The sequence below is a fragment of the Vicugna pacos genome, chromosome 5 (assembly GCF_048564905.1).
Source record: "Vicugna pacos chromosome 5, VicPac4, whole genome shotgun sequence".
NCBI classification, from domain to species: domain Eukaryota; kingdom Metazoa; phylum Chordata; class Mammalia; order Artiodactyla; family Camelidae; genus Vicugna; species Vicugna pacos.
Window position 1 is genome coordinate 14,839,739 of NC_132991.1, and position 13,781 is coordinate 14,853,519.

Here is a 13,781-nt window from a genome sequence, read left to right on the forward strand (position 1 = left end):
AGTTTTTGAAAAAAGTATTTATATTTTATATGAAGTTGAAGAGAAGTGTCTATTTGAGGAAAAGTTAGTTGATATAATATCACATGCCCAAATAAATTTCAGATGAATTAAATAGTTAAATGTGTAAAAAGGATATCACAGAAAAAATAAAGACTATGTAGATGAATAAAAATTTTTATATTGGTAGTAATAAGTTTTATACCTTAAAAGCAATGAAATAATCACAAAAGAAAATATATAGACTATATAAAAGTTTAAAATGCATATATCTTTAAAAACAAAAAGCTGGAAAAATATTTGTACAAATTCTGACACATTAATGCTTAATGTGAATCCTTATAAAAGGCATGCATAAATCAATGAGAAAAATACAAAGATCTCAAGGAAAATGGGTATAAAAAGAAAATTCACAAAGCAGAGAATATAAATGGATATTAGTCTCCATGAGTAATTAAAGAAATGCAAATAACATATGATTCACATATTTAAAATGTACAATATTTAATATTGGTATAGTTGTTTTTATATAGGCACTATAACAGCCTGCTGTTAAAAATGCAAATCAGTACCAACTGTCTTTAGGGTAAGTTTGGCAATACACATTAACAAACATTAGAAAAAAGTTCATACTTTCTGAGGCACTCATCCTACTTCCAGGTATTCAAGGAAAATACAGTAGATTGTATGCAAATATGTCCACAGCCTCCATCATCCCTCCCAGCATGCAGGCCCCTTCTCAAGGTGACTTTGCTCCTCCTCCCATCACAAGATAGAATCTGTTTCTCCATCACTTGAATCTGGCTTTGGCCATGGTCCTTCCTTTAGCCAACTGGACTTCAGAAAATGTGACATGAACACAGAATTTAAAAATACTTGTGAATGGGGCCTGCCCTCTCCTACTGTCGGGGACCCTCCTGCCACCATAAATTAGTCTGGGCTGGACTCCTGGAGGGTGAGAGACCAGAGGGAGAGAGGCCCAATGACCTCAGATGTGCCAGTCATGGCAGGCACATGAGTTGGGCCATCCTAGACCACCAGAGCCAACTTGGACCAGAAGAACAGATGCTCCACTGACATACAAAAATCATGAAAAAATAATACATGTTTGTGATTTTAAGCCACTAAGTTTGAAGTGGTTTCTTAATAAAAGCTGAATTACTGGAAGTAATCAGAAAAATTGGCAATTATATGCACAAAGATGTTGGTTTTAATATCGTTTATATTAATAAATTGGAAATAATCTAAATGCCCAACAAAAAAGAATGGTTACTCATAATAACAACTGCAGATTTGAGATCGTAAAATCATTAAAAATCACATTTTCCAAATGTAATGTTATTTTATCATTGATAACTGTATCAATGATAAAAAAATTTAATGATATTGGAGAATGTTTACAATGGAAAATTAAAGAAAGCAGATTATAGTTATATGTAAAGTGATTTTCAATTATGCAAATATATGTGTGTTGTATCACAGATGGAGATTTGACCTGAAGGCTTATTTTAAAACCACTATTTTAAAATTTGCATGCAGTGTTTCACTTTGTCTTTGGGGAGACTCTTCCTGGCTTCTGTGTGGTCCCTTGAAGTTATGCAATGTAAAGCAAAAGTGAATATGTAAATGTGTCATAGCAATCTGCGTGCAGAAGGTTCTGACTGAGATGTTCTGTTTAATAAATGAAAAACAGCTGCATTTTAAAATTACATCTCTGAAGATCAGTTCCTTTAGAGAATATTTTTTTTCTGAACTTGGACTTAGATGGCCATATGCCTTCAGATCATTGCTTGTCCTTAAAGAGATGTGATGTTGCTCTGTGAGCAGTTTTTTTAGCAGAAGGTGTAGCACAAAGATGGAGAAGTTTGAGCTTCTGGTCACGTGACACTGGAGGAGATCTAGAAATCAAGGTCCATGCTGGGATAGACGCAGCAATAAACTAGACTTTGGGAAATATTCTCTAAGGCTAGTAGTATAAGTGAGTCATCTGCCCCCATGGCCAGATAGACCATCCCCCTGTGGGTGGGGCTGGGGTCTTCCATTCTCTGAAGGGAATGAAGTTCCTACTTCTTAATCGTTCTCTAAGAAGGGTTAATATTATGGCAGTCAATGAAAACTGAAGAAGGCAATTCTTGGACAGTACTGGAGTGGGCAGGTTTCCATTTCCTTTGAGTCTGTGGCCAGTTCAACTTTACAAGTAGGCACTTCTAGAAGCAGTTTTAAGTTGTTTTCTGTGTTACATTTCTCTTCTGTATCCTCCAAACTTCAGTAAATTCTTCTGGAAAACAGCTTTTTCTCAGCTGTGCATCAGGGAATTAGGGAAGGGCTGTCCCAAGACTTGGAGGGAAAGGCCACAAAGTGAGCAGCATCCTGTTCTGAAAGGTGGAGTGTGGTATCACTAACAGTCACCAGGGGAAGAACCATCTAACTGGTCATGTCACATGGGCAGCAGCTGCCGCAGCACGGTTATATGCAGCAGAACAGATAAATACATCTCTGAGCATTTATGAGGCCAAGCCTCTGAAAAACTTTCAGAAGCTGCTGAGGAACACTATCTGGCAACTCCACTGTTAGAATTCAAGTTAGCCCAAATGGACATTAAAAATGAAGGTTAAAACAAACAAGTCACAAGACCAAGCCCAGGGAACTGCAAGGTCACTTGGTGGAGCCCTCGAGTGGGTGGGCTTCCTGACTTCCTTCTAATGAACAGAACAAGATGGAAGTAACAGTGGAGAACAGAACAGGTGGTAGGACACTGGGACCCCCTCCTTGCCCTTTGAGAATCATCACTCTGGGGAAGCCAGCTGCCATGTTGTGAGGACACTCAAGGAGCCTTAAGGAGAGACCCACGTGGTGAGGACTGCAGCCAGCAGCTGTGGGCATGAGCCTTCTTGGAAGCAGGTCCTCCAGCCCTGGTCAAGCCTTCAGATGACTACAACCTACCAACATCCTAATTGTGACTTCATGGGAGACCCTGAATTAGAACCACCCAGCTAAGACACTCTTGAATTCCTGACTCACAGAAACTGAAACAGTAAGCAATTGTAACTTAAAAAAAAAAAATTGAAGATTAAAGAAAACTAACAAGGTGACCTTATTTTTTAGCCTCAGGCAACTTCATTTCATAGAGGAGTATCAAAAAGGTTCAGAAAGTAGATGCCATGATTCAAGGGGCAGAGGTGGGTGGGATTTAAACCCAAATCAGTCTGATTGGAAAACTCAAGTACTTTCAGTGATACTAAAGAGTAGGCATCTAACAGATAAATACACCCTGATCAATGGGGCTCATGAATAGATCCATCTTACTTCAAACTGGATAATCTCAAAAAGACTATACTTCCTGGCTGGGGCTGGAGATAAGAGATCACAGAGCTGCTCAGCACTTAGAAGAGCATCCTGAGCAAAGAACAGAGTTTAATCCTTCAAATAGAAACTCTCATCTGTACCTGTTTAGATAGAGATTTTAACCCACCACTTCAGTCTTACCTTGATCACCAAGCAGCTCCTCTCCAGCTATTATCTGTTAAGCTTCTCTCTTACTCAGGGAATATTTCATCCATGAAGTAATGGAATGCAGAGCTATGGGCTGAGCACTAGCCTTTTGGTTTCCGTTTAAATTTACAGCTTGCCAGCATGAAAAGAGTCCCGGGGTGCTAACTAAGATGGTGATTATACTGTCCATCAATTAGTTCACATTTCAGCACAGTGTTCATGGCCCCTTTCCACTCCCTCATAACAAAGGGCTGTTTAACTCAACACATACACACATGCATGCTTTCTCCCAAGCATTTTTACTGAGTTACAGAATGTGTGTCACCCAGATGCGCCTGCCACAATACATTAGTTGTACTGGAAAAATTATCAGAGACATACTTATACTAGTCAACTCCAACAGCTGAGACCAGTTTTTCACTACAATACTATTTTTCCCCCACCCTGCTTTAGAATTAATTATCCTCTTGCCGTGAGACATTCCTCTCCACACTTAAAATTTGCAAGCTAGGCAATCTTTGAGAGTTTTCCAAGGGAAAATCACTTTTAGGGAATCTTCATTTCTGAATGCGGAAAACTTTTGTGTACTTTTTAGATGATTATGACAATAAGCAACAAGAAACTAGAAGTGGTACAGACATAGCGTTGCCAGATAAACACAAGATGCCCAGTTAAATTTGAATTTCAGATCAACAATGACTGTTTTTTTTAACTGCATGTCCCACGTGATATTGAGACATAGACTAAAAAAATATGACTTGTTGACCTGAAATTCAAATTTTGCTGGATGCCCTCAATTTGCAAAATCTGGCAACCCTAGATAGACAGAGAAGAGGGAAGGAGGATAAGATTCATAGGCGTTATAAATACTGGAAGGTGATCTAATGGTGCAATCTATTAGAACAAATGCACTAAACAGGCATACGCTGCCTACCTCTACTTTAATTTATGTATTGTGATCATTTTAAAGTAGTGAAAGAAGAAAGGAAATTTGAGGAAATGAATTAACAGACTTCAAAAGTCATGAGTGTTCTAGGCATTTTCTCGGAGGACCTTTTCATGAGATTCTAGGAATCCCCAGTCATGTAACCACCAGTCCACAAGAAGATCCATCACAGATATCAAACTCCCTTGATAATATAGGAGAGTAAGGGAAGTACTCTTCCACACTGAAAATGAGGATTCACACTGCTTTGCAGCTCTAGCAAGTTTTCTAAGTTGATTTTCATTTTTTGAATAAAAACTAGTGTGATAATTATAAGTCTATCTAATATGTCCTCATAACCACTATAGAAAAGCACCTTGATTAAATAATCAACAAGTGTGTTGAAGGCTACCAGATATACAGTACTGTGCTCAGAATTAAGGTAATAAGATGGGGGAAAAAAAAAACAGCTTGTACCCAAAAACATACACGAAAGAGGGATACGAAAATAACTATGATAGACAGCACCGAATATACGTGCTGTATCCAAAGCATGAAGAAAGCGCAAGTGAGCAGGCAGCCGAAGGTGGGGATGGGTCACACCTTCACCAAGGTGAATCCGAGCCTAACCTTGAAGGAAGGTTTCAGTATGCAGGCGGCAAACAGTAGATGCTCCAGGCTTCTGAACAAAGACGGAGTTAAATGGCAACATGTTCCACAAAACACAGAGAAGTGCAGTGAAGAGTTTGGTAGCTGAGAAAGTTGGAGAAAGAACAGCTAAGAGTCACATTATGGAGGAATTTTAATGCTAAGATTATATATTATGGCAATTAGAAGTTATCAAAGATTTTTAAGGGTGAGAGCTGTTTTTCAAAAAGATTACCATAGAAAACAATGTGAAAGCTAGCCTGCAGTGCTTAGAGATCAGGACACGAGCTGAGGAGTATACTGATCATCCAGGAGGCATGTCTATACCAAAGAAGAAGCAGAAGGAAAGACCCATTAGAGAAGACTGACAGTGGCTGGTGAGAGAGGCAGAGCAATATGAAGAAACTGGAGTCACAAAAGTCAGTGAACGAGAATAGGTGGTCAAGAAATGAGAGTTTTCAGGGTGTGGGTATAGCTCAGTGGTAGAGTACATGCTTAGCATGCATGAGGTCCTGGGTTCAATCCCCAGTACCTCCACTAGAAAAAATGTTTTAAAAATTTAAAAAATTAAAAGAATTATAATGAGTACACTTAAGAAAAGAGAGAGAGCTTTCAGGTAGGCAGCTCTCAAGAAGAGGCAGTGGATTTAGCACTAACACATCCCAGGAAGAATTTTCAGAGAGCAGTTTTAGATCAGTGGTAAGGGCTAGGGCTTGTTAAAGAGTGATTAACAGAAACGTTTCAGCTTCCAGCATATGTAACTGATGAAAACACAGCAAATACCCTTTTAAACTCATATCTCACTTGAAAGGAAGGGAAAAATCCTAAGCGCTAAAAATAGCCAAACAACCAAACAAACAAAAAAGGAAGCAGAAAATCAGAGAGGAAGGCAAATGCTGGGTGAGTAACTACGCTGATGGAATTTTTCCATTCCAGGGACCTAGAACTTGGGGATCAGGGCACAAAGCCTCCACAATGTGGGGAGGTGGAACTTAGGTGCCCATGAAAACCCAAGTACTCTGAAAGACTAGATGCTCCACGAAATGATGGATTTGCAAAAAAAAAAAAAAAAACCCACAGAGAAAAACAATATGGAAATTTATCATAAAACAGGAAACAGAAATGACCAGCAGATATAATCCCCCGCTCAACTTGAATCATAATAAAAACACCTCTCTGAGGTACCATTTTATATCACCAAATTAATATATCTGGACAGTATCAATTGTTGGGGAGGATGTGGAGCAGTGTATTAGTCTTACATATTACTGGAGTATAAATCAGTCCAATTATTTAAAGAGTAAATGGCCACATCTAGGAAATCTGACAAGGCAAAATCCCCACAATTCAGCAATTGTGCTTCTTGGTGTGTAACCTTCACAACTCCTGCACATGTACACAAGGAGACAGGATCACGGTAACATTATTTGAAATAAGAAAAAATTGATTTGTAGTGACACATGACAAATAATAAGGCGCTCCTTCTAAACTGCCTGTTAAGACGCTAACTGCTTCAGAGGCTTCATCCAGAAGGGGCTGCACTTTTCCCATGGCCCCCAGACCTCTAGGTGTTAGGCAGCTTATGGCCCCAACAACTGCAAACAGCTTCCACTCTACCCTCAAACTGTTTGACACCAAAGCAGTCTGTTTCCAAGCCCTCCAAGGCTCTTCTGTTTATCTCACAGAAAGGGAAAGCAACAGGGTGGGAACATCCCACGGGTGGCACCGGCTGCAGGAGGCCCGTCCCACAATGCGTCCAAATGCACTCCAGCCCAAGTACGCCTCCAAAAAGGATGCTGAGACACGACCTCTGACTACTTTCCTGCCGATAAATCCCATTTTGCATCAAGTGATACTGCCCGTATCTGCCTTGATCTCTTGACACAAAAGCTGCAAGCAAACTAAACATCCATTAATAGGCGAATGTATAAACAGATTGTGGAATGTCACACAATGAAACACCGGCATCATGGATGAACCTCACCATCACAATAATGAACGAAAATACCAAGATACCAAGTAACCAAAGGACACGTACAGTATAATACCACTGTGTAAGTTTTAAAAATATGGAAAAACAATAGATTAGGCATGTGTACATATCTAATACTACTGTAGAGAATAATAAAGAAATGATAATTACCAAATCCTAATTTAAGATAGGGGTGGCATCATTGCATATTTGCAGAAAGTGAGGTGTAACTGGGAATGGATACACGGGAGCATCAGTTTTACTGGTAATGTTCTGTTAAGCTGAGTGGTGAAACACAGGTCTTCACCGTGATCTTCTTTACACATTCTTTTCTGAAATATTTCATCAGAAATGTTTTAAACAAATGAGTATGACATAAGGAAACAGAGTCAGCACATAACACTCTAGCAAAGGAGGAAACTATGAAAATTGAGGGAAGTTTCTCATAGGTGAAGGAGATAGAGAGTCCCTTGCAGGACACCTAGATGGGAGTCAAAAGGAAGAGAGACATTCTCCAGAATGTCCTGGAGTCATTCTATAGCACTGAGATGCCTATAAATTCATACAAGCATCTCATAAAATCATTTCTTCATTGGCCTAGGGAGTATATAATAGTTTCCTTTTAACTAATGAAGCATGCTTTTGCAGCAAATAATTCATTTTGTTTATCTTTCAATATACGAGACAACCTCTATACACAGTATCACTTCACTGGCAAACACACACACACACACTTTCTAGATTACCTATGCAAATGTCAAAATTTAGTCTGAAATTGCATTAATATTCATTACATAGACTTCTGGTCTCATATGGTAGCTCTAAGTAATTCCTCAGTAAATGAGTGCATACATGGAGTGAATGAAAATCATTTCAAGAATTAGTGTGTTTGTTTAAGTGGCTCAGATTCATTTTGCTTACATCCACAAGAACAACTTTCAACAAATATGAGCACCTACCACAAGCCAAGCCCTGTGCTAGACACTAGGGACATAAAGACAATTAAATTGTCTAAGAATCCACACCGTACTTGCATCGTAACACTTGTTACCTCTTAGGGAAATGACTCCCCCATTCTCCTGTGCCCTCTGTGAAAACAAGAATTTTGCTCCATTCTCTCTTTACCCCTATTCAGCAAGAAGGCATAGAGAGAGGTAGATAAATATGACAGTTAAACTGTAGAGTCAAGTAGAAGTTCTTTGGGAGTCCTCTGGGATTTGAGGACCTTCTGCAATTATGTGCATCTCTGTTCATATGGACACCAGAGATTTCTTTATAGCTGTAAGAGCAGCCAATGTTAGCAACTGGATATTTCTCTGCTTTCTCACAGTAAAATGTCCCAATTGTTGTTGTTGTTGTTTTTTGTCTACTTATTTTATTAAAGTTCTCTTCTCCTCTTTAAGCAGTAAGATTACTTTATGAGAGAAAATACACAATTTTGTTATATAAAAATATTTTACAAATACTGTCATTAAACATTCTAATTTTATTTTGAAAGAGATGATTTTACCTTTTGCAGCCCTCTTCCTCCACAGCTGGCCACCGAGACTGAGGTTCCTGCAATTTGCTCTGTAATCCTAGTTCACTGCAGGATGCCAGCCAAGAACTGGGAAGAGTCTGGAATAGTGTTTCCAGAGCAGGCCAGAGTCAGGCACCGACTGCCCTGTCCACCTCCTGCTCCTGCCTGGCTGCGCCTGGTGCTAACAGAGTGGGAGTTGATGAAGGCAAGCACGTGGGTACAGCTTCCTGCCAGGGCAGGAGCCAGCCCCGAGGCCATGGCCTGATAGACTGCTCTGGGAGGCTGTGGTTTGTCCAGTTTAACCAGCTCAACCTGAGGGAATCCCATGCCTCAGCACGTAGGGACCAGAGTGGGTGGCGGGACTTCCACCAGCCAGATGTCTTCTCAGCAAAGCCACCTTGGAATCAAACCTTTCCAGGGCAGAATCATCTCTGCTGTGTAAAAGGGAAAACTATTCTAGCAAGACGCCTTTCTCTACTTAGCGATCAACACGTCTCTCCTGGTTAAGCCCTCATTAGCAGCTAACCCCACGTCGCAGTTCACCATTTTACCCCAATGAGCATATAGAAAAGTCTCATCTCAGATTTAGACAGTCTCTGCCTGTTGCAACAACTCACAGAATATGGAATTGGTCAGTCAGAGGGGAGGAGCAGGAAAACGTGGCTGATATACCCTCAAAAGGGGGGGGGGGCTGGGACTTGAGATATTTATAACTAGAACATCATCTTCGTAGGGTGAGGCTAAACTATTTCATAAGCAGGCAAAAAATCAAGATACTCGTGATTTTTCACGTTGCCTCTGAAGTCTGAAAGAGAAATACTACTTTTAGAGCAGCCTTTATAAAGTTGAGAGAATGCTGTGAGGAATCGAACTGCCGAGGAAGTGGATTCCTGGCTTCAAAAAGTGGTTGGCCCATTCATTTATGGCAGTAACTAAATGTTATGAAAGTTCATGTAGAAACCATTATCTAAATGGCTAAATATGAAAGGCTTGCATTTCTGGCAGGGGAAGTACAACTCTGTTCACAATGTCTTTTTTTAGATTACTCTGAGGAAGAATGTCATCATTGGAATACTGCAAACCATAGCAAGTTTCATCTTTCTTTTTTTTTTTAAGTGGAATGAGAAATGACATCAGTTTACATGTCATCTGAGAAGAAAGGAATTTATTTTGTTGCAAGGCATCCAAATCTCCCTTTCTTTGGGAGGCTTTGTGACTAAAACAAACTTTATCATTGTTAATTGTTTGGCCATTTATGGGATGTGTAGCTAAATAAAAGTTTGTTTCATCAACAAGTCTGTGCATTTATACATATTTTACTGACCTAGTCATTTTGTCAGTATTATACATTCGTGACCATCTTGAGAAAATGCTAACATTTAAAGCCCCATTTTTCTCACCTCAGTAGGAAAATGTCATGAAGAGTGGGAAAATCTTTTATTTGTGTATATATATGTATCTGTATTTGTATACATATATATCTCTGAATATATCCGAAATTATCTCCACCCACTCCACAATTCCATGACCTGCAAACTGTAGCTTCAAATGTTTTAATCATCCTCAATTATATCCCAACTGCTACTCCCAGTGTTCTGTCCCTTGACATCTTTCACCTGGATTAATCCAATAATCTACCAATCTCCCCACCTGTTTACAGTCCACCTTCCAACCAACTCTGCTATCCTATTCAAGTTATTTCAAGGCTCCCCTAGCCTTGTAGATCAAGTCCAAAAGCTTTACGTGGAACCCAAAGCCCTCATGTTCTGAGCCAGTATTTCTCCTTCCAAACTTTTCACCCAATTCCCCCACTCACATATGCCAACCACAGGGAAATAGTTGCCGTTCTTCAAAGCACCATGTTCTCTCTTACCTATAAGCCTTCATATCTTCATATTCTGCCAGGAAAACTCTTCTTCTCAACTTCTCCATCCCTCCCTGAAACTTTTACCTGTTGGACTCCTACTCATCTCTTAGGATATAACTCTGACATTACTTCTATATGGAAGCCTTCTCTGACACCCTCCTGCCCCTCCCTACACCTCAGTTAAATGCCCTCTGTATGCTCTCTAGGGACTCAGTGCTTAAGACATGTTTGTAGAATGAATCATTTATCCGAATAAATATCTCCAGTTGCATGAAACCTCTGATGTGACCATGAGCATTGTTTGCCATCTCATGAACATGCCCTGAACATGCCCATCTCCACAACTTTGCTCACACTGTTCACCAACCTTGGGATGGTTCCCTTCTTCCTCAGAGAAGATTTCTCTGAATATTTTAACCCTAGGCAGTATTTCAGACCTCTGAAATCAGGGCACATTTTGTGCATGTTTCTCATTTGACATTTATTTATACACAGTGCCAGATATATCATTTCTAATTTAACTTTTGAGTTATTTAACTTTTTTTTATAGATATACATCGAGTGTCCCCACCAATTATACTTTAAGCAACTTGAAAACAGGAACAAGAGACTACTTGGCATTCCTCTTCTTTCACCTACAAATTCATATAGTTCAGCACAGTGTGCACATCAGATAATCAATACAAATCATGTAACATTTGTTATATGATGAGGATAAGACTAACAAATGAAGAGAAGATTACACAATGTAACAAATATGTTTCATTTTCAAACGAATAAATTATTTCAAATGAGATCATAAACAAAATGAGAAATTCATGACCATGAACATAATTTACTGTAGGCTGGCACATGAATGCAAAGCCTGGGGAAGCAGCAGCTGCAATGGAAACTTCAATTATCGTGCCAAGAGTGTAAATGCATTCAGCTGTAGGACAAGCCAGATGTCAATCAAAAGTGGAATAAAAACAAGATGTACACTCTCTGCTCCAATTTGTATGTATATTTAACCAAAAAGCTCACAGTCCATATGGCAACAGTAAAAGCAAAAGAAAAATAAAGGAAACATTAAGAAAAATACAAAACACTAAATGTCAGAAGTAAATCAAACATATCATTAACACAATAATTGTAAGTGGGTTAAACTCCCCTAACAATCATCTCACACTGGATCATAAACAAAATCCAATTATATGCCTCCTAGAAGAGATACACATTTAACAAAGCGACTCCAAGAGACCTGTTCATCCCACAAACGTTTTTTATAGGGTATCTACTGTATACCAACACCATGCTAAGTGATGTAAAGGTTAATTGTTAAAAGCTAGACAGATAATACACGGCAAATCCAGACAAAAAGGAAGCAAGAGTCACAATATTAACAAGAAAGTAGCAGTGCTAAAGGCAAAAAGCATTACGTAAAACAAAACATTGTTTTTTTTTTTATGGCTGTTAATGAAAAATACAACCTACCAGTGGATTGGATTGATAAATATATCACTAGAAATATTAAATATAGCCATCTATTTTATATATCTGTTATAAGTATTAAATAAGAAAATTCAACTAAAACATCTAACTCAATACCTTCCACACGGTTCATGCTCAAAGACTACTGGTTGTTTTTAGTATTTGTATTACTAATAGTAGTATTTGCAATATATAGCCATTGATATTCATGATTCAGATAACATAGAACTAAGGTATATAAAGGAAAATATTGGAAATGCAAGGAGGAATTTACAGAATCATAGTAAGAGAAGAATGAGTGGGTTTTACCACAGTTCTTTTTGTTCTTGAAGCGACAAATGACAGAACGAAAAATAGTAACAAGATCTAAATAATAATGACTGATTATGTATGTTGTTTTGTGTGTGTATATATATATGTATACATACACATTTTTATATGTTCTACAAACTCCATGAGCTACAAAACAATATACTTCCTTTTCCATCACTGATGAAATATTTACCAAATTTTATCATTTATAAAATCAAAATAAAAATCACACTTGCTAAAGAAAAAGATGGTCATCATTCTCTGACATCTGCCAAAAAAAAAAAAACCTGGAAATAAATTAAGAAATAATAGCACCTAAAGCAAAACAAGAACTTGAAAAGTTGTATTTATTTACCTAAATAGCTCTCGGATCAAAAAGAAAAATAAAACTAAACTTATAGAATAATTAAAAATGATAATAGTTGCAACACTATACAGGAAAATTTGTGAGAGGCAGGAAAAACTGGACTCAGAGGTAAACCAACATCTTTAAATGATTTTAATATTCAAAAAATTAATAATAAATAATAAATGACCAAACATTTATATTCAAAAAGTAGATATACAAACTGAGAAAAAAAATAGGAAGGTTAATATAGATAGAGTAGAAAACGATTTTGAAAACAGAGAAAGTGTAAACAATTTGCAAATAAACTCAATGTCTTGTTTCCACAAGGACAATAAAAATAAACCCATGATAATACGATGATGAAAAAAGATAACATAAAGATTCACAAATAGAAATTATCAAGTGGATATGACAATATTTAGAGATACAGTTCTCTAAATATTGATATATAGAAGAGATATATAATATCTCTTTCTCTCTCTATACATATAAACATATACAGAATTACAAATATAAAGAGAACTATATATAATACAAATACATATATAGAGAGAGTGCGATCTCTATAGCTTATGTTTGCTCTAATAATTTTGAAGAGCTCAATAATCTAAAGACAAGTTTTTTTGAAAAAATATTAAAATTAACTGAATAAAAATAGGAAAACTGAAAAAATTAAAGAAGAACTTGAGCAAAACTGTCTCAAAATCTTTCTTTTAAAAACTCTTTCACTGTTACACTAATTTCCAGGAAAAGAAAATTTCCATGCAATAATAACAATTTCATCATCATCAACTTTATCATCATTATCTGAACAGGGGCCACATTTATTTAAAGCTCACAATGATCCAGGAGCTGTGATAAGGGCTTTGCCTATATAATCTCATTTAATCACACAAAACCTCCTTAGGATAGGTGCTGTGTTTATATGTTGCAGGTGATGAGTGATTCTTAGACAAGTTAAGTAACTTGCCCAAGGTTATAAAAGTGGCAAGGAACAACCCAGGATGTGAACTGAGGTCTGTACATATCCCCAAAGCCCAAGGGCTCAAGGGCTGCGCTTAACTGCCTTGTCTATATAAACAGTTTCTGAAACACAGAGAAAGACGAAAGCCATCCAAATTAATTTCGTCAAACTTGCATAAACTTGACAGCAATCTTGATGAAGCTTGTAAATAATAAAAAAAAAAGGAAAACTATTGGCCAAACTCATTATGAAGTCTTAAATAAAAG

General features: G+C 37.7%; 1 protein-coding gene across 3 annotated transcripts in view; it reads right to left on the bottom strand.

The window, feature by feature from the left end:
- Positions 1–13,781, bottom strand: part of NCKAP5 (NCK associated protein 5) — a 912,592-nt gene that overhangs the window by 876,974 nt on the left and 21,837 nt on the right. Inside the window, exon 1 of one of the 3 annotated variants that reach the window (XM_072960868.1) lies at positions 10,427–10,463. The exons of 1 other annotated variant lie outside the window; for it this stretch is intronic. The gene's annotated coding sequence lies outside the window, so the exon portion shown is untranslated. Of the gene's footprint in view, positions 1–8,544; positions 8,734–10,426; positions 10,464–13,781 lie in introns of those variants that run through there. One more of the 3 variants, XM_072960864.1, reaches the window with a different exon arrangement.